This window comes from Oncorhynchus mykiss, chromosome 1 (assembly GCF_057628025.1).
Source record: "Oncorhynchus mykiss isolate SJ-2025 chromosome 1, ASM5762802v1, whole genome shotgun sequence".
Classification (NCBI taxonomy): domain Eukaryota; kingdom Metazoa; phylum Chordata; class Actinopteri; order Salmoniformes; family Salmonidae; genus Oncorhynchus; species Oncorhynchus mykiss.
The window spans coordinates 61,258,702-61,274,212 of NC_143022.1; the positions used below are offsets into that span (position 1 = coordinate 61,258,702).

At 43.9% G+C, this 15,511-nt stretch overlaps 1 long non-coding RNA gene across 2 annotated transcripts; it reads right to left on the minus strand.

Moving 5' to 3' along the window:
* Positions 1 to 13,757: 13,757 nt before the first annotated feature.
* Positions 13,758 to 15,282, minus strand: LOC149985597 (uncharacterized). Of its 2 annotated transcripts, none has more exons than XR_016496148.1 (4): positions 15,142 to 15,282; positions 14,969 to 14,994; positions 14,216 to 14,288; positions 13,758 to 13,966 (listed from the first exon to the last, which is right to left on the minus strand). It is a non-coding gene; the product is annotated as an uncharacterized LOC149985597 (long non-coding RNA). The 2 variants fall into 2 exon arrangements; XR_016496146.1 differs by having other exon boundaries at positions 14,969 to 15,000.
* Between the last annotated feature and the right edge of the window lie 229 nt (positions 15,283 to 15,511).

Consider the following 15,511-nt stretch of genomic DNA (forward strand, 5'->3'; position numbering starts at 1 on the left):
GTTTTTTAACAAATCAAAATATATGCTATGTAAGAGATTCTTTAATTAGCCACCCTTGCCTTGATGACATCGTTTCACACTCTTGGCATCCTCTCAACCAGCTTCACCTGGAATGCTTTTCCAACAGTCTTGAAGGAGTTCCTACATTTAATGAGCACTTGTTGGCTGCTTTTCCTTCAATCAGCGGTCCGACCCATCCCAAACCATCTCAATTGGGTTGAGGTCGGGTGATTGTGGAGGCCAGGTCATCTGATGCAGCACCCTCATCACTCTCCTTCTTGTGTTGGGTCATTGTCCTGTTGAAAAACAAATGATAGTCCCACTAAACACAAACGAGATGGGATGGCGTATCGCTGCAGAATGCTGTGGTAGCCATGCTGGTTAAGTGTGCCTTGAATTCTAAATAGATCACTGACAGTGTCACCAGCAAAGCACCCCCACACCATAACACCTCCTCCATGTGTTACGGTGGCAAATACACATTCGGAGATCATCCATTCACCCACACCGTGTCTCACAAATCTACAATTTGGACTCCTGACCAAATGACAACTTTCCACCAGTCTAATGTTCATTGCTCATGTTTCTTGGCCCAAGCAAGTCTCTTCTTCCTATTGGTGTACTTTATTAGTGGTTTCTTTGCAGCAATTCGACCGTGAAGGCCTGGTTGACACAGTCTCCTCTGAACAGTTGAGATGTGTCTGTTACTTGAACTCTGTGTAGCATTTATTTTGGCTGGTAATTCTAATGAACTTATCCTCTGCAGCAGAGGTAACATTGGGTCTTCCATTCCTGTTGTGGTCCTCATGAGAGCCAGTTTCATCATAGCTTGATGGTTTTTGTGATGGCACTTTTCTGTATAGACTGACCATGTCTGAAAGTAATGATGGACTGTTGTTTCCCTTTGCTTATTTGAGCTGTTCTTGCTGTAATATGGGTACAATCCAAGATGGCGTAGCAGTCAGATGTCTTTGTCCTCATCTTGTCGTGTCTATATCTTTTTATATCTTTTGTCTTCGCATATCTTTTTTATATTTTTCTAAACCTCAATTTAAAAATAATCTCCTGCAAACTGCCTCAACCAATGTGGTATGGATCGGCTATTTTCTAAAGCATTTTTCTTTACTTTCGAACCGGAATCCCCCAACAGAAGCCTGCCAGCTAACTAGCTACTAGATAGTAGTCAGCTAACCACTGCTAGCGGTCATCAGCTAACCTCTAGCTCAGAAATCTCTTGCCAGTTTGCACAACGCGATTCAAACCAGAGAATACTGGACTTATTTTTTCTCCATATCCCCGGATTTTACTAGACGGAACCTAACTAATCAATCACGGCTGGTCTGCCAACGGAACCACACGCTGAGGCTACAACAGACTTCTTCCGTCACGACGTCCCTCTAAGGCCCTTCTGATTGCTTGCTAGCCTGGCATGCTAGCTGTCTGAATCGCTGTGTCTCCAGCCAGCTTAACAACTCACTCGGCTACGCACGCCTTTCCCTAATGTCAATATGCCTTGCCCATTGCTGTTCTAGTTAGGGATTATTGTCTTATTTCATTGTAGAGCCTCTAGTCCTGCTCAATATGCCTTAGCTAACCTTTCAGTTCCACCTCCCACACATGCGGTGACATCACCTGGTTTAAATTATGTTTCTAGAGACAATATCTCTCTCCTCGTCACTCTATGCCTAGCTTTACCTCCACTGTATTCACATCCTACCATACCTTTGTCTGTACATTATGCCTTGAATCTACTCTATCGTGCTCAGAGACCTGCTCCTTTAACTCTCTGTTCCGAACGTACTAGACGACCAGTTCTTATAGCCTTTAGCTGTACCCTTATCCTACTCCTCCTCTGTTTCTCTGGTGATGTAGCGGTTTTATCCAGGCCCTGCAGTGCCCATTCCCCAGGCGCTCTCATTTGTTGACTTCTGTAACCATAAAAGCCTTGGTTTCATGCATGTTAACATTAGAAGCCTCCTTCCTAAGTTTGTTTTATTCACTGTTCAGGGAAGTTAGGAACCAATATACACAGGCAGTTAGGAAAGCCAAGGCTAGCTTCTTCAAACAGAAATTTGCATCCTGTAGCACAAACTCCAAAAATTTCTGGGACACTGTAAAGTCCATGGAGAATAAGAGCACCTCCCTCCCAGCTGCCCACTGCACTGAGGCTAGGAAACACTGTCACCACCGATAAATTCACGATAATTGAGAATTTCAACAAGCATTTTTCTACGGATGGCCATGCTTTCCACCTGGCTACCCCTACCCCGGTCAACTGCCCTGCACCCCCCACAGCAACTCGCCCAAATCTCCTTCACCCAAATCTAGATAGCTGATGTTCTGAAAGAGCTGCAAAATCTGGACATCTACAAATCTGCCGGGCTAGACAATCTGGACCCTCTCTTTCTAAAATCATCTGCCGAAATTGTTGCAACCCCTATTTCTAGCCTGTTCAACCTCTCTTTCGTATCGTCTGAGATCCCCAAAGATTGGAAAGCTCCTCTTCAAAGGGGGAGACTCTAGACCCAAACTGCTACAGACCTATATCTATCCTACCCTGTCTTTCTATGGTCTTCGAAAGTCAAGTTAACAAACAGATCACCGAACATTTAGAATCCCACCATACCTTCTCCGCTAAGCAATCTGGTTTCCGAGCTGGTCATGGGTGCACCTCAGCCACGTCATGGGTGCACCTCCACCTCTACGCAGACGACACCATTCTATATATTTCTGGCCCTTCTTTGGAAACTGTGTTAACTAACCTCCAGACGAGCTTCAATGACATACAACACTCCTTCCATGGCCTCCAACTGCTCTTAAATGCAAGTAAAACTAAATGCATTGTATTAAATCGATCACTGCCCGCACCTTTCCGCCCGTCCAGCATCACTACTCCGGATGGCACTGACTTAGAATACGTGGCCAACTACAAATACCTAGGTGTCTGGTTAGGCTGTAAACTCTCCTTCCAGACTCACATTAAGCATCACCAATCCAAAATTAAATCTAGAATTGGCTTCCTATATCGCAACAAAGCATCCTTCATTCATGCTCAAATCAAATCAAATCAAAGTTTGTCACGTGCGCCGAATACAACAGGTGTAGGTAGACCTTACAGTGAAATGCTTACATACAGGCTCTAACCAAAAGTCTGGAGGAAAAAAAGTATGTGGGTATGTGTGTAGGTAAGTAAAGACATAAAACAACAGTAAAAATACATTTGAAAATAAGAGTAGCAAGGCTATATACAGACACCGGTTAGTCAGGCTTATTGAGGAAGTATGTACATGTGGGTATGGTTAAAGTGACTATGCATATATGATGAAAAGAGAGTATCAGTAGCATAAAAAGAGGGGTTGGCGGGTGGTGGGACACAATGCAGATAGCCCAGTTAGCCAATGTACGGGATCACTGGTTGGTCGAGCCAATTGAGGTAGTACAGTGCCTTGCGAAAGTATTCGGCCCCCTTGAACTTTGCGACCTTTTGCCACATTTCAGGCTTCAAACATAAAGATATAAAACTGTATTTTTTTGAGAAGAATCAACAACAAGTGGGACACAATCATGAAGTGGAACGACATTTATTGGATATTTAAAACCTTTTTAACAAATCATAAACTGAAAAATTGGGCGTGCAAAATTATTCAGCCCCTTTACTTTCAGTGCAGCAAACTCTCCAGAAGTTCAGTGAGGATCTCTGAATGATCCAATGTTGACCTAAATGACTAATGATGATAAATACAATCCACCTGTGTGTAATCAAGTCTCCGTATAAATGCACCTGCACTGTGATAGTCTCAGAGGTCCGTTAAAAGCGCAGAGAGCATCATGAAGAACAAGGAACACACCAGGCAGGTCCGAGATACTGTTGTGAAGAAGTTTAAAGCCGGATTTGGATACAAAAAGATTTCCCAAGCTTTAAACATCCCAAGGAGCACTGTGCAAGCGATAATATTGAAATGGAAGGAGTATCAGACCACTGCAAATCTACCAAAGACCTGGCCGTCCCTCTAAACTTTCAGCTCATACAAGGAGAAGACTGATCAGAGATGCAGCCAAGAGGCCCATGATCACTCTGGATGAACTGCAGAGATCTACAGCTGAGCTGGGAGACTCTGTTCATAGGACAACAATCAGTCGTATATTGCACAAATCTGGCCTTTATGGAAGAGTGGCAAGAAGAAAGCCATTTCTTAAAGATATCCATAAAAAGTGTCGTTTAAAGTTTGCCACAAGCCACCTGGGAGACACACCAAACATGTGGAAGAAGGTGCTCTGGTCAGATGAAACCAAAATTGAACTTTTTGGCAACAATGCAAAACGTTATGTTTGGCGTAAAAGCAACACAGCTCATCACCCTGAACACACCATCCCCACTGTCAAACATGGTGGTGGCAGCATCATGGTTTGGGCCTGCTTTTCTTCAGCAGGGACAGGGAAGATGGTTAAAATTGATGGGAAGATGGATGGAGCCAAATACAGGACCATTCTGGAAGAAAACCTGATGTAGTCTGCAAAAGACCTGAGACTGGGACGGAGATTTGTCTCCCAACAAGACAATGATCCAAAACATAAAGCAAAATCTGCAATGGAATGGTTCAAAAATAAACATATCCAGGTGTTAGAATGGCCAAGTCAAAGTCCAGACCTGAATCCAATCGAGAATCTGTGGAAAGAACTGAAAACTGCTGTTCACAAATGCTCTCCATCCAATCTCACTGAGCTCGAGCTGTTTTTCAAGGAGGAATGGGAAAACATTTCAGTCTCTCGATGTGCAAAACTGATAGAGACATACCCCAAGCGACTTACAGCTGTAATCGCAGCAAAAGGTGGCGCTACAAAGTATTAACTTAAGGGGGCTGAATAATTTCACACGCCCAATTTTTCAGTTTTTGATTTGTTAAAAAAGTTTTAAATATCCAATAAATGTCGTTCCACTTCATGATTGTGTCCCACTTGTTGTTGATTCTTCACAAAAAAAAACAGTTTTATATCTTTATGTTTGAAGCCTGAAATGTGGCAAAAGGTCGCAAAGTTCCAGGGGGCCGAATACTTTCGCAAGGCACTGTATGTACATGAATGTATAGTTAAACTGACTATGCATATAAAATAAACAGATATTAGCTGCAGCGTAAAATATGGGTTGGGGGGGGGGGGGGGGGGGGGTGCATACAATGCAAATAGTCCGGGTAACCATTTGGTTACCTATTCAGGAGTCTTAAGGCTTGGGGGTAAAAAATGTTGAGAAGCCTTTATCTCCTAGACTTGCGGTACCGCTTGCCATGCGGTAGCAGAGAGAACAGTCTATGACTGGGGTGGCTGGGGTCTTTGACAATTTTCATGGCCTTCCTCTGACACTGCCTGGTGTAGAGGTCCTGGATGTCTGGCAGCTTTGCCCCAGTGATGTACTGGGCCGTACGCACTACCCTCTGAGGCCGAGCAATTGCAGTACCAGGCAGTGATGCAACCGTTCAGGATGCTCTCGATGTTGCAGCTGTAGCACCTTTTGTGGATCTGAGGACCCATGACAAATAATTTTAGTTTCCTGAGAGGGAATAGGCTTTGGTGTGCCCTCTTTACAACTGTCTTGGTGTGTTTGGACAATTCTAGTTTGTTGTTGATGTGGACACCAAGGAATTTGAAGCCCGTCGATGAGAATGGGGACGTGCTCGGTGCTCCTTTTCCTATAGTCCACAATCATCTCGTCAGTCTTGGTTACGTTGAGGGATAGGTTGTTATTCAGGCACCACCCGTCGAGGTCTCTGACCTCCTCCCTATACGCTGTCTCGTCGTTGTCGGTGATCAGACGTACCACTGTTTTGTCGTCAGCAAACTTCATGATGGTATTGGAGTCGTGCCTGGCCATGCAGTCGTGGGTGAACAGAGAGTACAGGAGGGGACTGAGCACGCACCCCTGAGGAGCTCCAGTGTTGAGGATCAGCGTGGCAGATGTGTTGCTCACCACTTTGGGGCGGCCCAACAGGAAGTCCAGGATCCAGTTGCAGAGGGAGGTGTTTAGTCCCAGGTTCCATAGCTTAGTGATGAGCTTTGAGGGTACTATGGTGTTGAACGCTGAGCTGTAGTCAATGAAAAGCATTCTCAAATAGGTGTTCCTTTTGTCCAGGTGGGAAAGGGCAGTGTGGAGTGCAATAGCGATTGCATCATCTGTGGATCTGTTTGGGCGGTATGCAAATTGGAGTGGGTCTAGGGTTTCTGGGATAATAGTGCTGATGTGAGCCATTACCAGCCTTGCAAAGCACTTCATGGCTACGGACGTGAGTGCCACGGGTCTGTAGTCATTTAGGCAGGTTGCCTTAGTGTTCATGGCAACAGGGACTATGGTGGTCTGCTTGAAGCATGTTGGCCTTGTGAATGTTGACCTGTTTAAAGGTCTTACTTACGTCGGATACGGAGAGCGTGATCACACAGTCGTCCGGAACAGCTGATGCTCTCATGCATGTCTCAGAGTTGCTTGCCTCGAAGCGAGCATAGAAGTTATTTAGCTCGTCTGGTAGGCTCATGTCAGTGGGCAGCTGGCGGCTGTGCTTCCCTTTGTAGTCTGTAATAGTTTGCAAGCCCTGCCACATCCGACGAGCGTCGGAGCCGGCGTAGTATGATTCAATCTTAGCCCTGTATTGAAGCTTTGCCTGTTTGATGGTTCGTCGTAGGGCATAGCAGGATTTCTTGTAAGCTTCCGGGTTAGAGTCCCGCACCTTGAAAGCGGCAGCTCTACCATTTAGCTCTGTGCGAATGTTGTCTGTAATCCATGGTTTCTGGTTGGGGGATGTACGTACAGTTACTGTGGGGACGATGTCCTCAATGCAATTATTGACAAAGCCAGTGACTGATGTGGTGTATTCCTCAATGTCATCGGAGGAATCCCGGAACATGTTCCAGTCTGTGATAGCAAAACAGCCCTGTGTAGTTTAGCATCTGCTTCACCTGACCATTTTTTAAAGACCTAGTCACTGGTGCCTCCTGCTTTAATTTTTGCTTGTAAGCAGGAATCAGGAGGATAGAGTTGTGGTCGGATTTACCAAATGGAGGGCGAGGGAGAGTTCTGTATGCACCTCTGTGTGTGGAGTACAGGCGATCTATCATTTTTTTCCCTCCGGTTGCACATTTAACATGTTGATAGAGACTTGGTAGACTGATTTAAGTTTCCCTGCATTAAAGTCTCCGGCCACTAGGAGCGCCGCCTCTGGGTGAGTGGTTTCCTGTTTTTTTTTCCTTATACAGCTGGCTGAGTGCGGTCTTCGTCACGGCATCTGTCTGTGGTGGTAAATAAACAGCCACGAAAAGTATAGCTGAGAACTCTCTAGGCAAGTAGTGTGGCCTGCAATTTATCATAATATACTCTACTGCAGGCGAGCAAAATCTAGAGACTTCCTTAGATTTCATGCACCAGCTGTTGTTTACAAATAATCACAGATCGCCCCCCCCCCCCCCCCCCCCGGTCTTAGTGTGCTGTTTTATCCTGCCAGTGCAGCGTGTATCCCGCTAGCTGAATATCCATGTCGTCATTCAGCCACAATTCCGTGAAACATAGGATACTACAGTTTTTCATGTTCCGTTGGTAGGCTATTCGTGATCGTACCTCGTCTAGTTTATTGTCCAATGATTGCAAGTTGGCGAGTAATATTGACGGTAACGGCAGCTTCCCTAGTTGCCTTCTGCGGGTCCGGACGAGGCATCCGGCTCTTCTTCCTCTGCGTCACTTCCTTTTGTGGATAATTGGGATGTCTGCCCTGTGGGGTGTTTGGAGAATATCGTGTGAGTCCTGCTTGCTGCTGCTGTTGTTGTTGTTGAAAAAATCTTTGTAAAATCCGAGGTGAGTGATCGCTGTCCTGATATCTAGAAGCTCTTTTCTGCCGTAAGATACGGTTGCAGAAACATTACGTACAAAATCATTTACAAATATCGTGAAAAACCCCCACTTAATAACACAATTGGTTAGGAGACCGTAAAACGGTGGCCATTTCCTCTGGTGACATTTTGCACCAAAAAAAAGAAGCAATTGTGTTATTATGTGGGGTTTTTTCACGATATTTGTAAATGATTTTGTACATAATGTTTCTGCAACCGTTTCTTCGTCTCGTTTTGCTGCACGGAGTCCTTGCTTTAGGGTTTGCACAAAGCGTTCTGCCAACCCATTGGTGGCAGGGTGGTACGGAGCTGAGGTTGAGTGTTTGATTCCATTTACTGACATGAATCTTGTAAACTCGTCACTTACAAAAACTTGCGCGTTGTCACTTACCAGCTGCAGTGGCAAACCGAAGCGTGCAAACGTTGTTCAGAGACATTCTATCGTCTGAGCTGAGGTGGAGGAGTCAGTGCATAACACCTCAGGCCATTTGGAATGGGCATCAACTATAACCAGAAACATGTGCTTTTCAAAGGGACCAGCGTAGTCCACATGAATTCTCTGCCATGGCTCTGCGGGCCATTCCCATGGATGGACTCGGACAGGAGCAGGCATGTGGAGGGTTTCCAAACATCCGCTACAGTTCTTCGCCATATTTTCTATCTGTTGGTCCAGACCTGGCCACCAGAAGTGGCTCCTTGCGAGCAGCTTCATTTTGACAATTCCAACATGACCTTCATGTAGTTCCTGCAAGACTAGATGTTGGCATTTCTGGGGTATCATGACTCTCATTCCCCACATCAAACATCCTTGGTACGTTGTAATTTCGTTTCTCCGCTGGAAATACGGAGTCAGCTCCTTTCTGCCAGTAGCTGGCCATCCTGACATGGTGTAGGTGTACACTTTTGACAAGATCACATCTTTCCTTGTCTCATGTTTGATAACTGTGCTTGTGACCGATAGTGCCTCGAGCTGAGCGGTATGGCACATGTCCACTGCATCCACCCTCCTTTGTCTTTCTCTTGGACACGGCAGTCTGGATAATCCATCTGCATTTGTGTGGAGGGATGACGGCTTAAACTCAATGTCATACATATGACTGGCAAGGAACAGGGCATATCGCTGTAACCTGGCTGCTGTCATTGCCGGAATGCCTTTCTTTGGACTGAAAATGGAAAGCAACGGCTGGTGATCTGTAACCAGTGTGAAACGCTTGCCATATAGGTATGCGTGGAATTTCTTGACGCCCCACACTAGTGCCAGTGCTTCTTTGTCGATTTGTGAGTACTTTTTCTCTGCATCATTCAATGTTCGTGACGTAAATGCAACTGGCCTCTCTGACCCATCTTTCAGTGTGTGTGAAAGGACTGCCCCTAATCCATAAGGGGACGCATCACAAGCCAACTTCACTGGCATTTCAGGGTCGTAATGCATCAGGACCTGTTCAGATGTTATGGGCCGTTTTGCCTCCAGAAATGCATTTTCACACTGCTCTGTCCACTGCCATGTCCTATTCTTTTCCAGGAGCTGATTTAGAGGCTGGAGTACTGCTGAAAGGTTTGGGGGAATCTTCTGTAGTAATTGATCAGTCCCGTGAAAGATCTAACTTCTGTGATATTTTGTGGTCGTGGTGCCTGTACCACTGCCTCGATTTTGTCCTGTGTTTTGTGCAATCCATTGCAGTCAATCTCATGTCCACAGAAGACAATCTTGTCTTTGAAGAACTCACACTTCTACTCTTTAGAGATACTGGTTCCCATTTGGGAATCTACCCTCCCACGTTCAGCTGGAACGGTGGCGCATGGAACGCAAAAATATTCTTAGAAATATTTAACCTCCACACATTAACAAGTCCAATAGCTCAAATGAAAGATAAACACCTTGTTCATCTAGCCAGCAAGTCAGATTTCTAAAATGTTTTACGGCGAAAACATAGCACATATATATGTCAAACCACCACCAGACACAGCTAATTTGAATAGCCAAAACATGCAATCAACAAACGCTTGATTAAAAAATAAATCGTTCACTAACCTTTTGAAAATCTTCATCAGATGACAGTAATAGGACATGTTACACAGTACATTTTTTTTCTTCAATAATATGCTATTTATATCCATAAATGTCCATTTACATTGAGTTCATGTTCAGAAATTACTCAAAAATGTCCGCAGGAAATCTAGGTAGCGCGGCAAGATAACGTAAATAGACATCATAAACTTTGACTAAATATACATGTTCTACATATAGTTAGAAAGATACACTGCTTCTTTATGCAATCGCTTTGTTACATTTATTTTTAACGTTACAGAAATCGCACACTATTCAATATTCTGAGACGGCACTCAGATATAAGCTACATTTCTCCGTAATGTTGGAGTCAACAGAAACACAGATTTCAGCATAAATATTCCCTTACCTTCGATGGTCTTCGTTCAGAATGTTCTGGAAAGTTTCATACTTACCCAATACATCGTTTGGTTTCAAGTCTTGCGTCTTTGTATTAGCTACTGCTAATAACATCAGCTGAAATGCACCCAAAATGTCCTCTGGTCCGGAAAAGTTGCGCATCAAAACTTAAAAATTACATATTATATGTCGACTAAACTGGTCAAACTAAGTGCAGAATCAAGCTTTAGGATGTTATAGACATACAAAACAATTTTCAATTCAACCGGTCTTTGCTTGTCCTTCTTTTGAGTGCTGGAACAAAGGAATGGCTGGGACCAATTCGCGCCACAACGCACAACATATTTTCTCATGGCACACACTAATTTCACTCCCATAGGGCCAATTCTCGCGGGATTTGAACGATTAAAAGCTCTACTGAATGAGGACATCTAGTGGAAGACATATAAAGTCTCCCCAGAATCATAACTGGTTGGGAAGGGTGGGGGCGATGACGTCAAAGTTGCTCCAACTTTCATGACCACAAAAACTAGTTTGGAAGAATTCCTGCCCTGTGAGTTCTGCTATACTTACAGACATAATTCCAACGGTTTTAGAAGCTTTAGAGTGTTTTCTATCCAATAATAATTATTATATGCATATATTAGCAATTTTTGACAGATTTTTTTTTCAGTTTACTAGGGGTACCCAATTCCTCCAAAGGGGGCATAAGTCTGCCACATCCTTAACAGGTTGCCTGTAGACCATACTCTTTCAGTCTTTTCAGGGCCTCTTCCAGGTTAGCCAGGTGCTCTTTGTCGGTGCGTCCTGTTATGATCATGTCATCCAGGATACACTGGGTTCCTGGGATTCCTTGCAAAATCTGGTCAATAGTTCGTTGCCAAATGGCTGGGGCTGATGTAATGCCAAAAACCAGGCGGTTATACCTGCATAGACCTTTGTGTGTGTTTATTGTCAGGTACTGCTTGGAACTCTCTTCAACCGGTAGCTGCAGGTAAGCCTGTTTCAGATCGATTTAACTGAAGTGTTTTCCACCAGCTAGTGCAGCGAAGATGTCATCTAGACGTGGTAGGGGGTATTGGTCCACATGCAACATTGAATTCACTGTTACCTTGAAGTCCCCACACATTCTAACAGACCCATCTTTCTTCACAATAGGAGCTATGGGTGTGGCCCATTCGCTTCTGTCCACTTTCGTCAGGATCCCTGTATCCTGCAAGCGATCGATTTCCGCTTCCACCTTTGGTCTCAGGGAGTATGGAACAGATCTGGCTTTGCAGAATTTTGGGGTTGCGTCATCTCTTAGTACAAGTTTCGCTGTGAAGCCTTTTACTGTTCCCATCTGATCACTGAAAACTGTGTTGTATTTCTTTCGCAAGTGTTCCAGTGTTTGGTCTGTGCCTTTCTCTTTGGACTGGAATGTGTGGAGCATTTTCAAGTCACACCAATTCAGCTTTATTTTTGAAAGCCATTCCCTGCCAAATAATGGGGGGCAGTTCCAGGCACCACATACAGCTGTAACTGCTGTGTTTGCCCCCCATAATGCACTCTGACCTGCAACGCCCACATTGGGCTCAATCTCTCTCCTGAGTATGGCTTCAGCAACCCATTTGTGTTCTTCAGCTTGATAGCCTTAAAGACACTGCAGATCCTGTGTCCAGCTCCATTTTGAGGGGTTTGCCTTCGATATCTGGTGTCACCCATATTATGCTACTGCTGGGAGAAGTCACTGTGTTTAACTCCATTGTACCAATTAATCGTTCATCTGAATCACTGCCACTGTTCTCTGCTAGTGCATTCACAGACCCTTTAATTTTCTCAGTTTTCCTGTTGTGACTGAATTTTGCTTTACATGCTCTTTGAATGTGCCCCCTTCTACTGCATTTGTGACAAATGTCATCTTTGAAACGGCAGTCCTCTGCTCTGTGACCATCTCTGTCACACCTGTTGCATTTTTCGGCCACACGGGGGCGCTGTCGACTGCGTGAAAACTTGTGCAGGGAAATTTGTGACAGGTCAGTACTTCTTTTACTTTGCAACTCAAATGCATCTTTAGTTGCGATTTCCATAGCCACAGCAATTTCAACAGCCTTTGCAAACGTGAGCTCTGATTCTGTGAGCAAACGTTTTTGAATGTGTTCATGTTTCAGTCCACAAACAAATCTATCCCTTAATGTGTCATTTACGTTCTCTCCAAACTGGCAATGTTCAGACAGTTTCTTCAACACTGCTACATATGTACTAACACCCTCCCCCTCATTCTGATCTCTCGTGTGGAAACGAAAACGTTCCGCGATGAGTGGTTTAGGTGATAGGTGATTTTGCAATATCTCCACAATCTCTGTGAATGTTTTACTTGAGGGCTTCAGAGGGGCATCTCTTAGCAAACTGTATGTTTTTGGGCCAATTAAACTCAACAACGCTGGGACTCTTTTGTTATCAGCAATGTCGTTTGCAATGCAGTACTGTTCCAGTCATTCAATGTAAGTTGCCCAGTTGTCTTGCGTGTCAAACGCATTTATTTTCCCGATGCTAGCCATTCTCTTTACCTCCGGCTCCACGGGTCTTTGATCTGCCACCTCGTTCTCGTCAGCTCTCCCCTCGTCTTCACTGCTTGCTAGCTGTTGTGCTACAGGGTCAAAATCTTCCTCTCTTCCTACGAACTCCATCTGTATTTGTAATCATCCTCGTCGCCATTGTAGTGTCTTAACACTTAGTACTTATTTATGTAATAAGAAAGACTCTGAATACAAACAATTGAACTGGAGCTTCACATTTACTCAAACAACACTGTGCATGACCAAGGGTGCTCCATCCTTAAAGGGGACATCAGTAATTAACAGAACATAACACATCTTCTGCTTCAAAGTTGATCCATTCGGTGTCCTCTTCTGCATTTCATCTACCAAGACGTTTGGTGGATCTTCAAGGCTGGAATGATCAAGCCCCACAGAAAAAAATGGGTAAGAAGTTGAGCTCACATTTCTTCACCTTCTTAATGTTCTTGTTTGGTGGTTCTCCCTCAGATGAGTTTCTTTCACGCAGAAACAGAACAGAAACTGAAACATCTTGGCATCCTGCTTTGCGTAGCTTTGTCCTGAAGTTCCTCATTTTGTACTTGAGGCTGTTCTTACATCCACACCAACTCGTGGGTGAACCTCTTTGTTGAAGACAAGGATGTTTTTTTTACCAGTGCTGAAGTAACATGATCAAAATCTGTGTCTCATGGGTACGCCTTAAAGCTGTAAATGCTTTCTGTCAGTTTACAAGGATGTCATGTTTCAGCTCTTTTTCATAACAGGCAGGTTCCATCCTTAAGATGTAGTTGATCCCCTAGTCATAGTCTATATTCAACATCAAAATCTCAAACTTCTGGTCACTGCTTTGACCTTTCCTGAGATTAAGTGTTGGAGAGAATCTCTGTATCTGCTTCGCGACAGATAGAGTGTGTCATTAAGTATTTCATTTGACGCATAGAGGGGTATCAGGTCAAGCACAGGGATTACTTTTAATGGCCTTTTCAATGTCTGCCATGTTGGTCAAGTTACAAGTTAAAGTGAAGTTGCAATCAAGTCCTAGTGCTCCTTTAATTTGGCTAATCAAATCCTCAACTTCATCAGGTTTCACGGCCACCTTCCTTATGTCACCCTCTATGAGAATAACTCCCTTGACCATCTTCTGATGTGTAGGCATCTTGGGGATATAAACAGAAAAAAGTAATGGTTAATGACTCGTTCAATATAACGCTTGTGTAACCATTAATTTACCACCAATTCTGTAAATGTAAAGTGGGAAAACATCATTAAGGTCTGACAGCCGAACCACACACAAAGAGGGAGCAGTATGTCTGCAGAGATCATAAGGTCTAAGATGCTCAAATACCTCCTGCACCTCCCTGTTATGAGTCTCTTTGGTTCGACATTCAAAGACCCCCGAATGTACCTCTTTTCTTGAACTTCACTTCTTGTCGCCATGCAGAACCTACAGAATCACACTATAAAGCTCTCCTGAAATCCTGCAAGAGAATGGGCACCCAAATGATCACCTGCTACATAGAAGACTGTTCCTGTCACACTTGCTCCTTACTGCTCAACACATACACCTTGCTGCTCCAGTGAAATTACACAGGAGAGCAAGCTGATGGAGTAGTGTGGAGTTTGCTGGCACATTAGCAATCAACCAGTAAACTGCACACATTTTGTTATTTTTCCTTGATATTCCCAATGGGTTGGCTACTTTGAAAGTCATCAATGTAAAGGCCAAGAGCAATGCTGAACTTAAGAAGGCTATTTTCTTTAAAATTACGAACCATCTAGATAAGTGTTGTACTTATGTATAAGATGTTATTTTACTGACAGAGCTTTGTCCAAAATATCCACCTTGTATATCATTGTCACGTTCTGACCTTAGTTCCTTTATTATGTCTTTGTGTTAGTTTGGTCAGGGCGTGAGTTGGGGTGGGTAGTCTATGTTCTTTTTTCTATGTTGTATTTCTGTGTTTGGCCTGGTATGGTTCTCAATCAGAGGCAGCTGTCGATCGTTGTCTCTGATTGAGAAACGTACTTACTTTCCCCATTTTGGTTGTGGGTGATTATTTTCCGTGTCAGTGTTCTGTGTCGGTTTTCATTTATTCTCTTATTCTTTTGTTTTCTGTGTTCAGTTATGTTTCATTAAAATTATATTATGGACACTTACCACGCTGCGCATTGGTCTGATCCTTCCTACTCCTCAGAAGGGGAGGACAAAACCCGTTACAAACATTTTCTGTAGCATTGTCTGCATTGAAATATATACAGACATCTTGTCTTTATCAATCACATATTCCACTGGAATTACCAAGGGGAATTCTCTCGACATGCAATGCTCACCTTTAAGTGGTTGATAAGGATCCCGTGACACTGGGAGGCACATGCGCATACCGATAGGAGGCATGGGGAGAGAGTAGCTCTGTTTGTATCGACAAGACTGTGGTTATATGAAGAAACCAGACAGCATAGTTTAAATTAAGCCTTTAAAATCAATAGATCAATATACCACCATGTATCTGGGAGAGAGTGAGTGGTCAGTTATTCAAAACAGCAAACAAATCTGTTAGTAAAGCGACGATGAAACTTGAACCCAACATGCCATGGCTTCCCTTATAGGAAAAGACAATGAACAACTTGGAGATGCAAATGAAAGCAGCGAACAGCTGAAGGATATCTAGGAAAATCTAACTAAAATGCTCTCAATATTCAC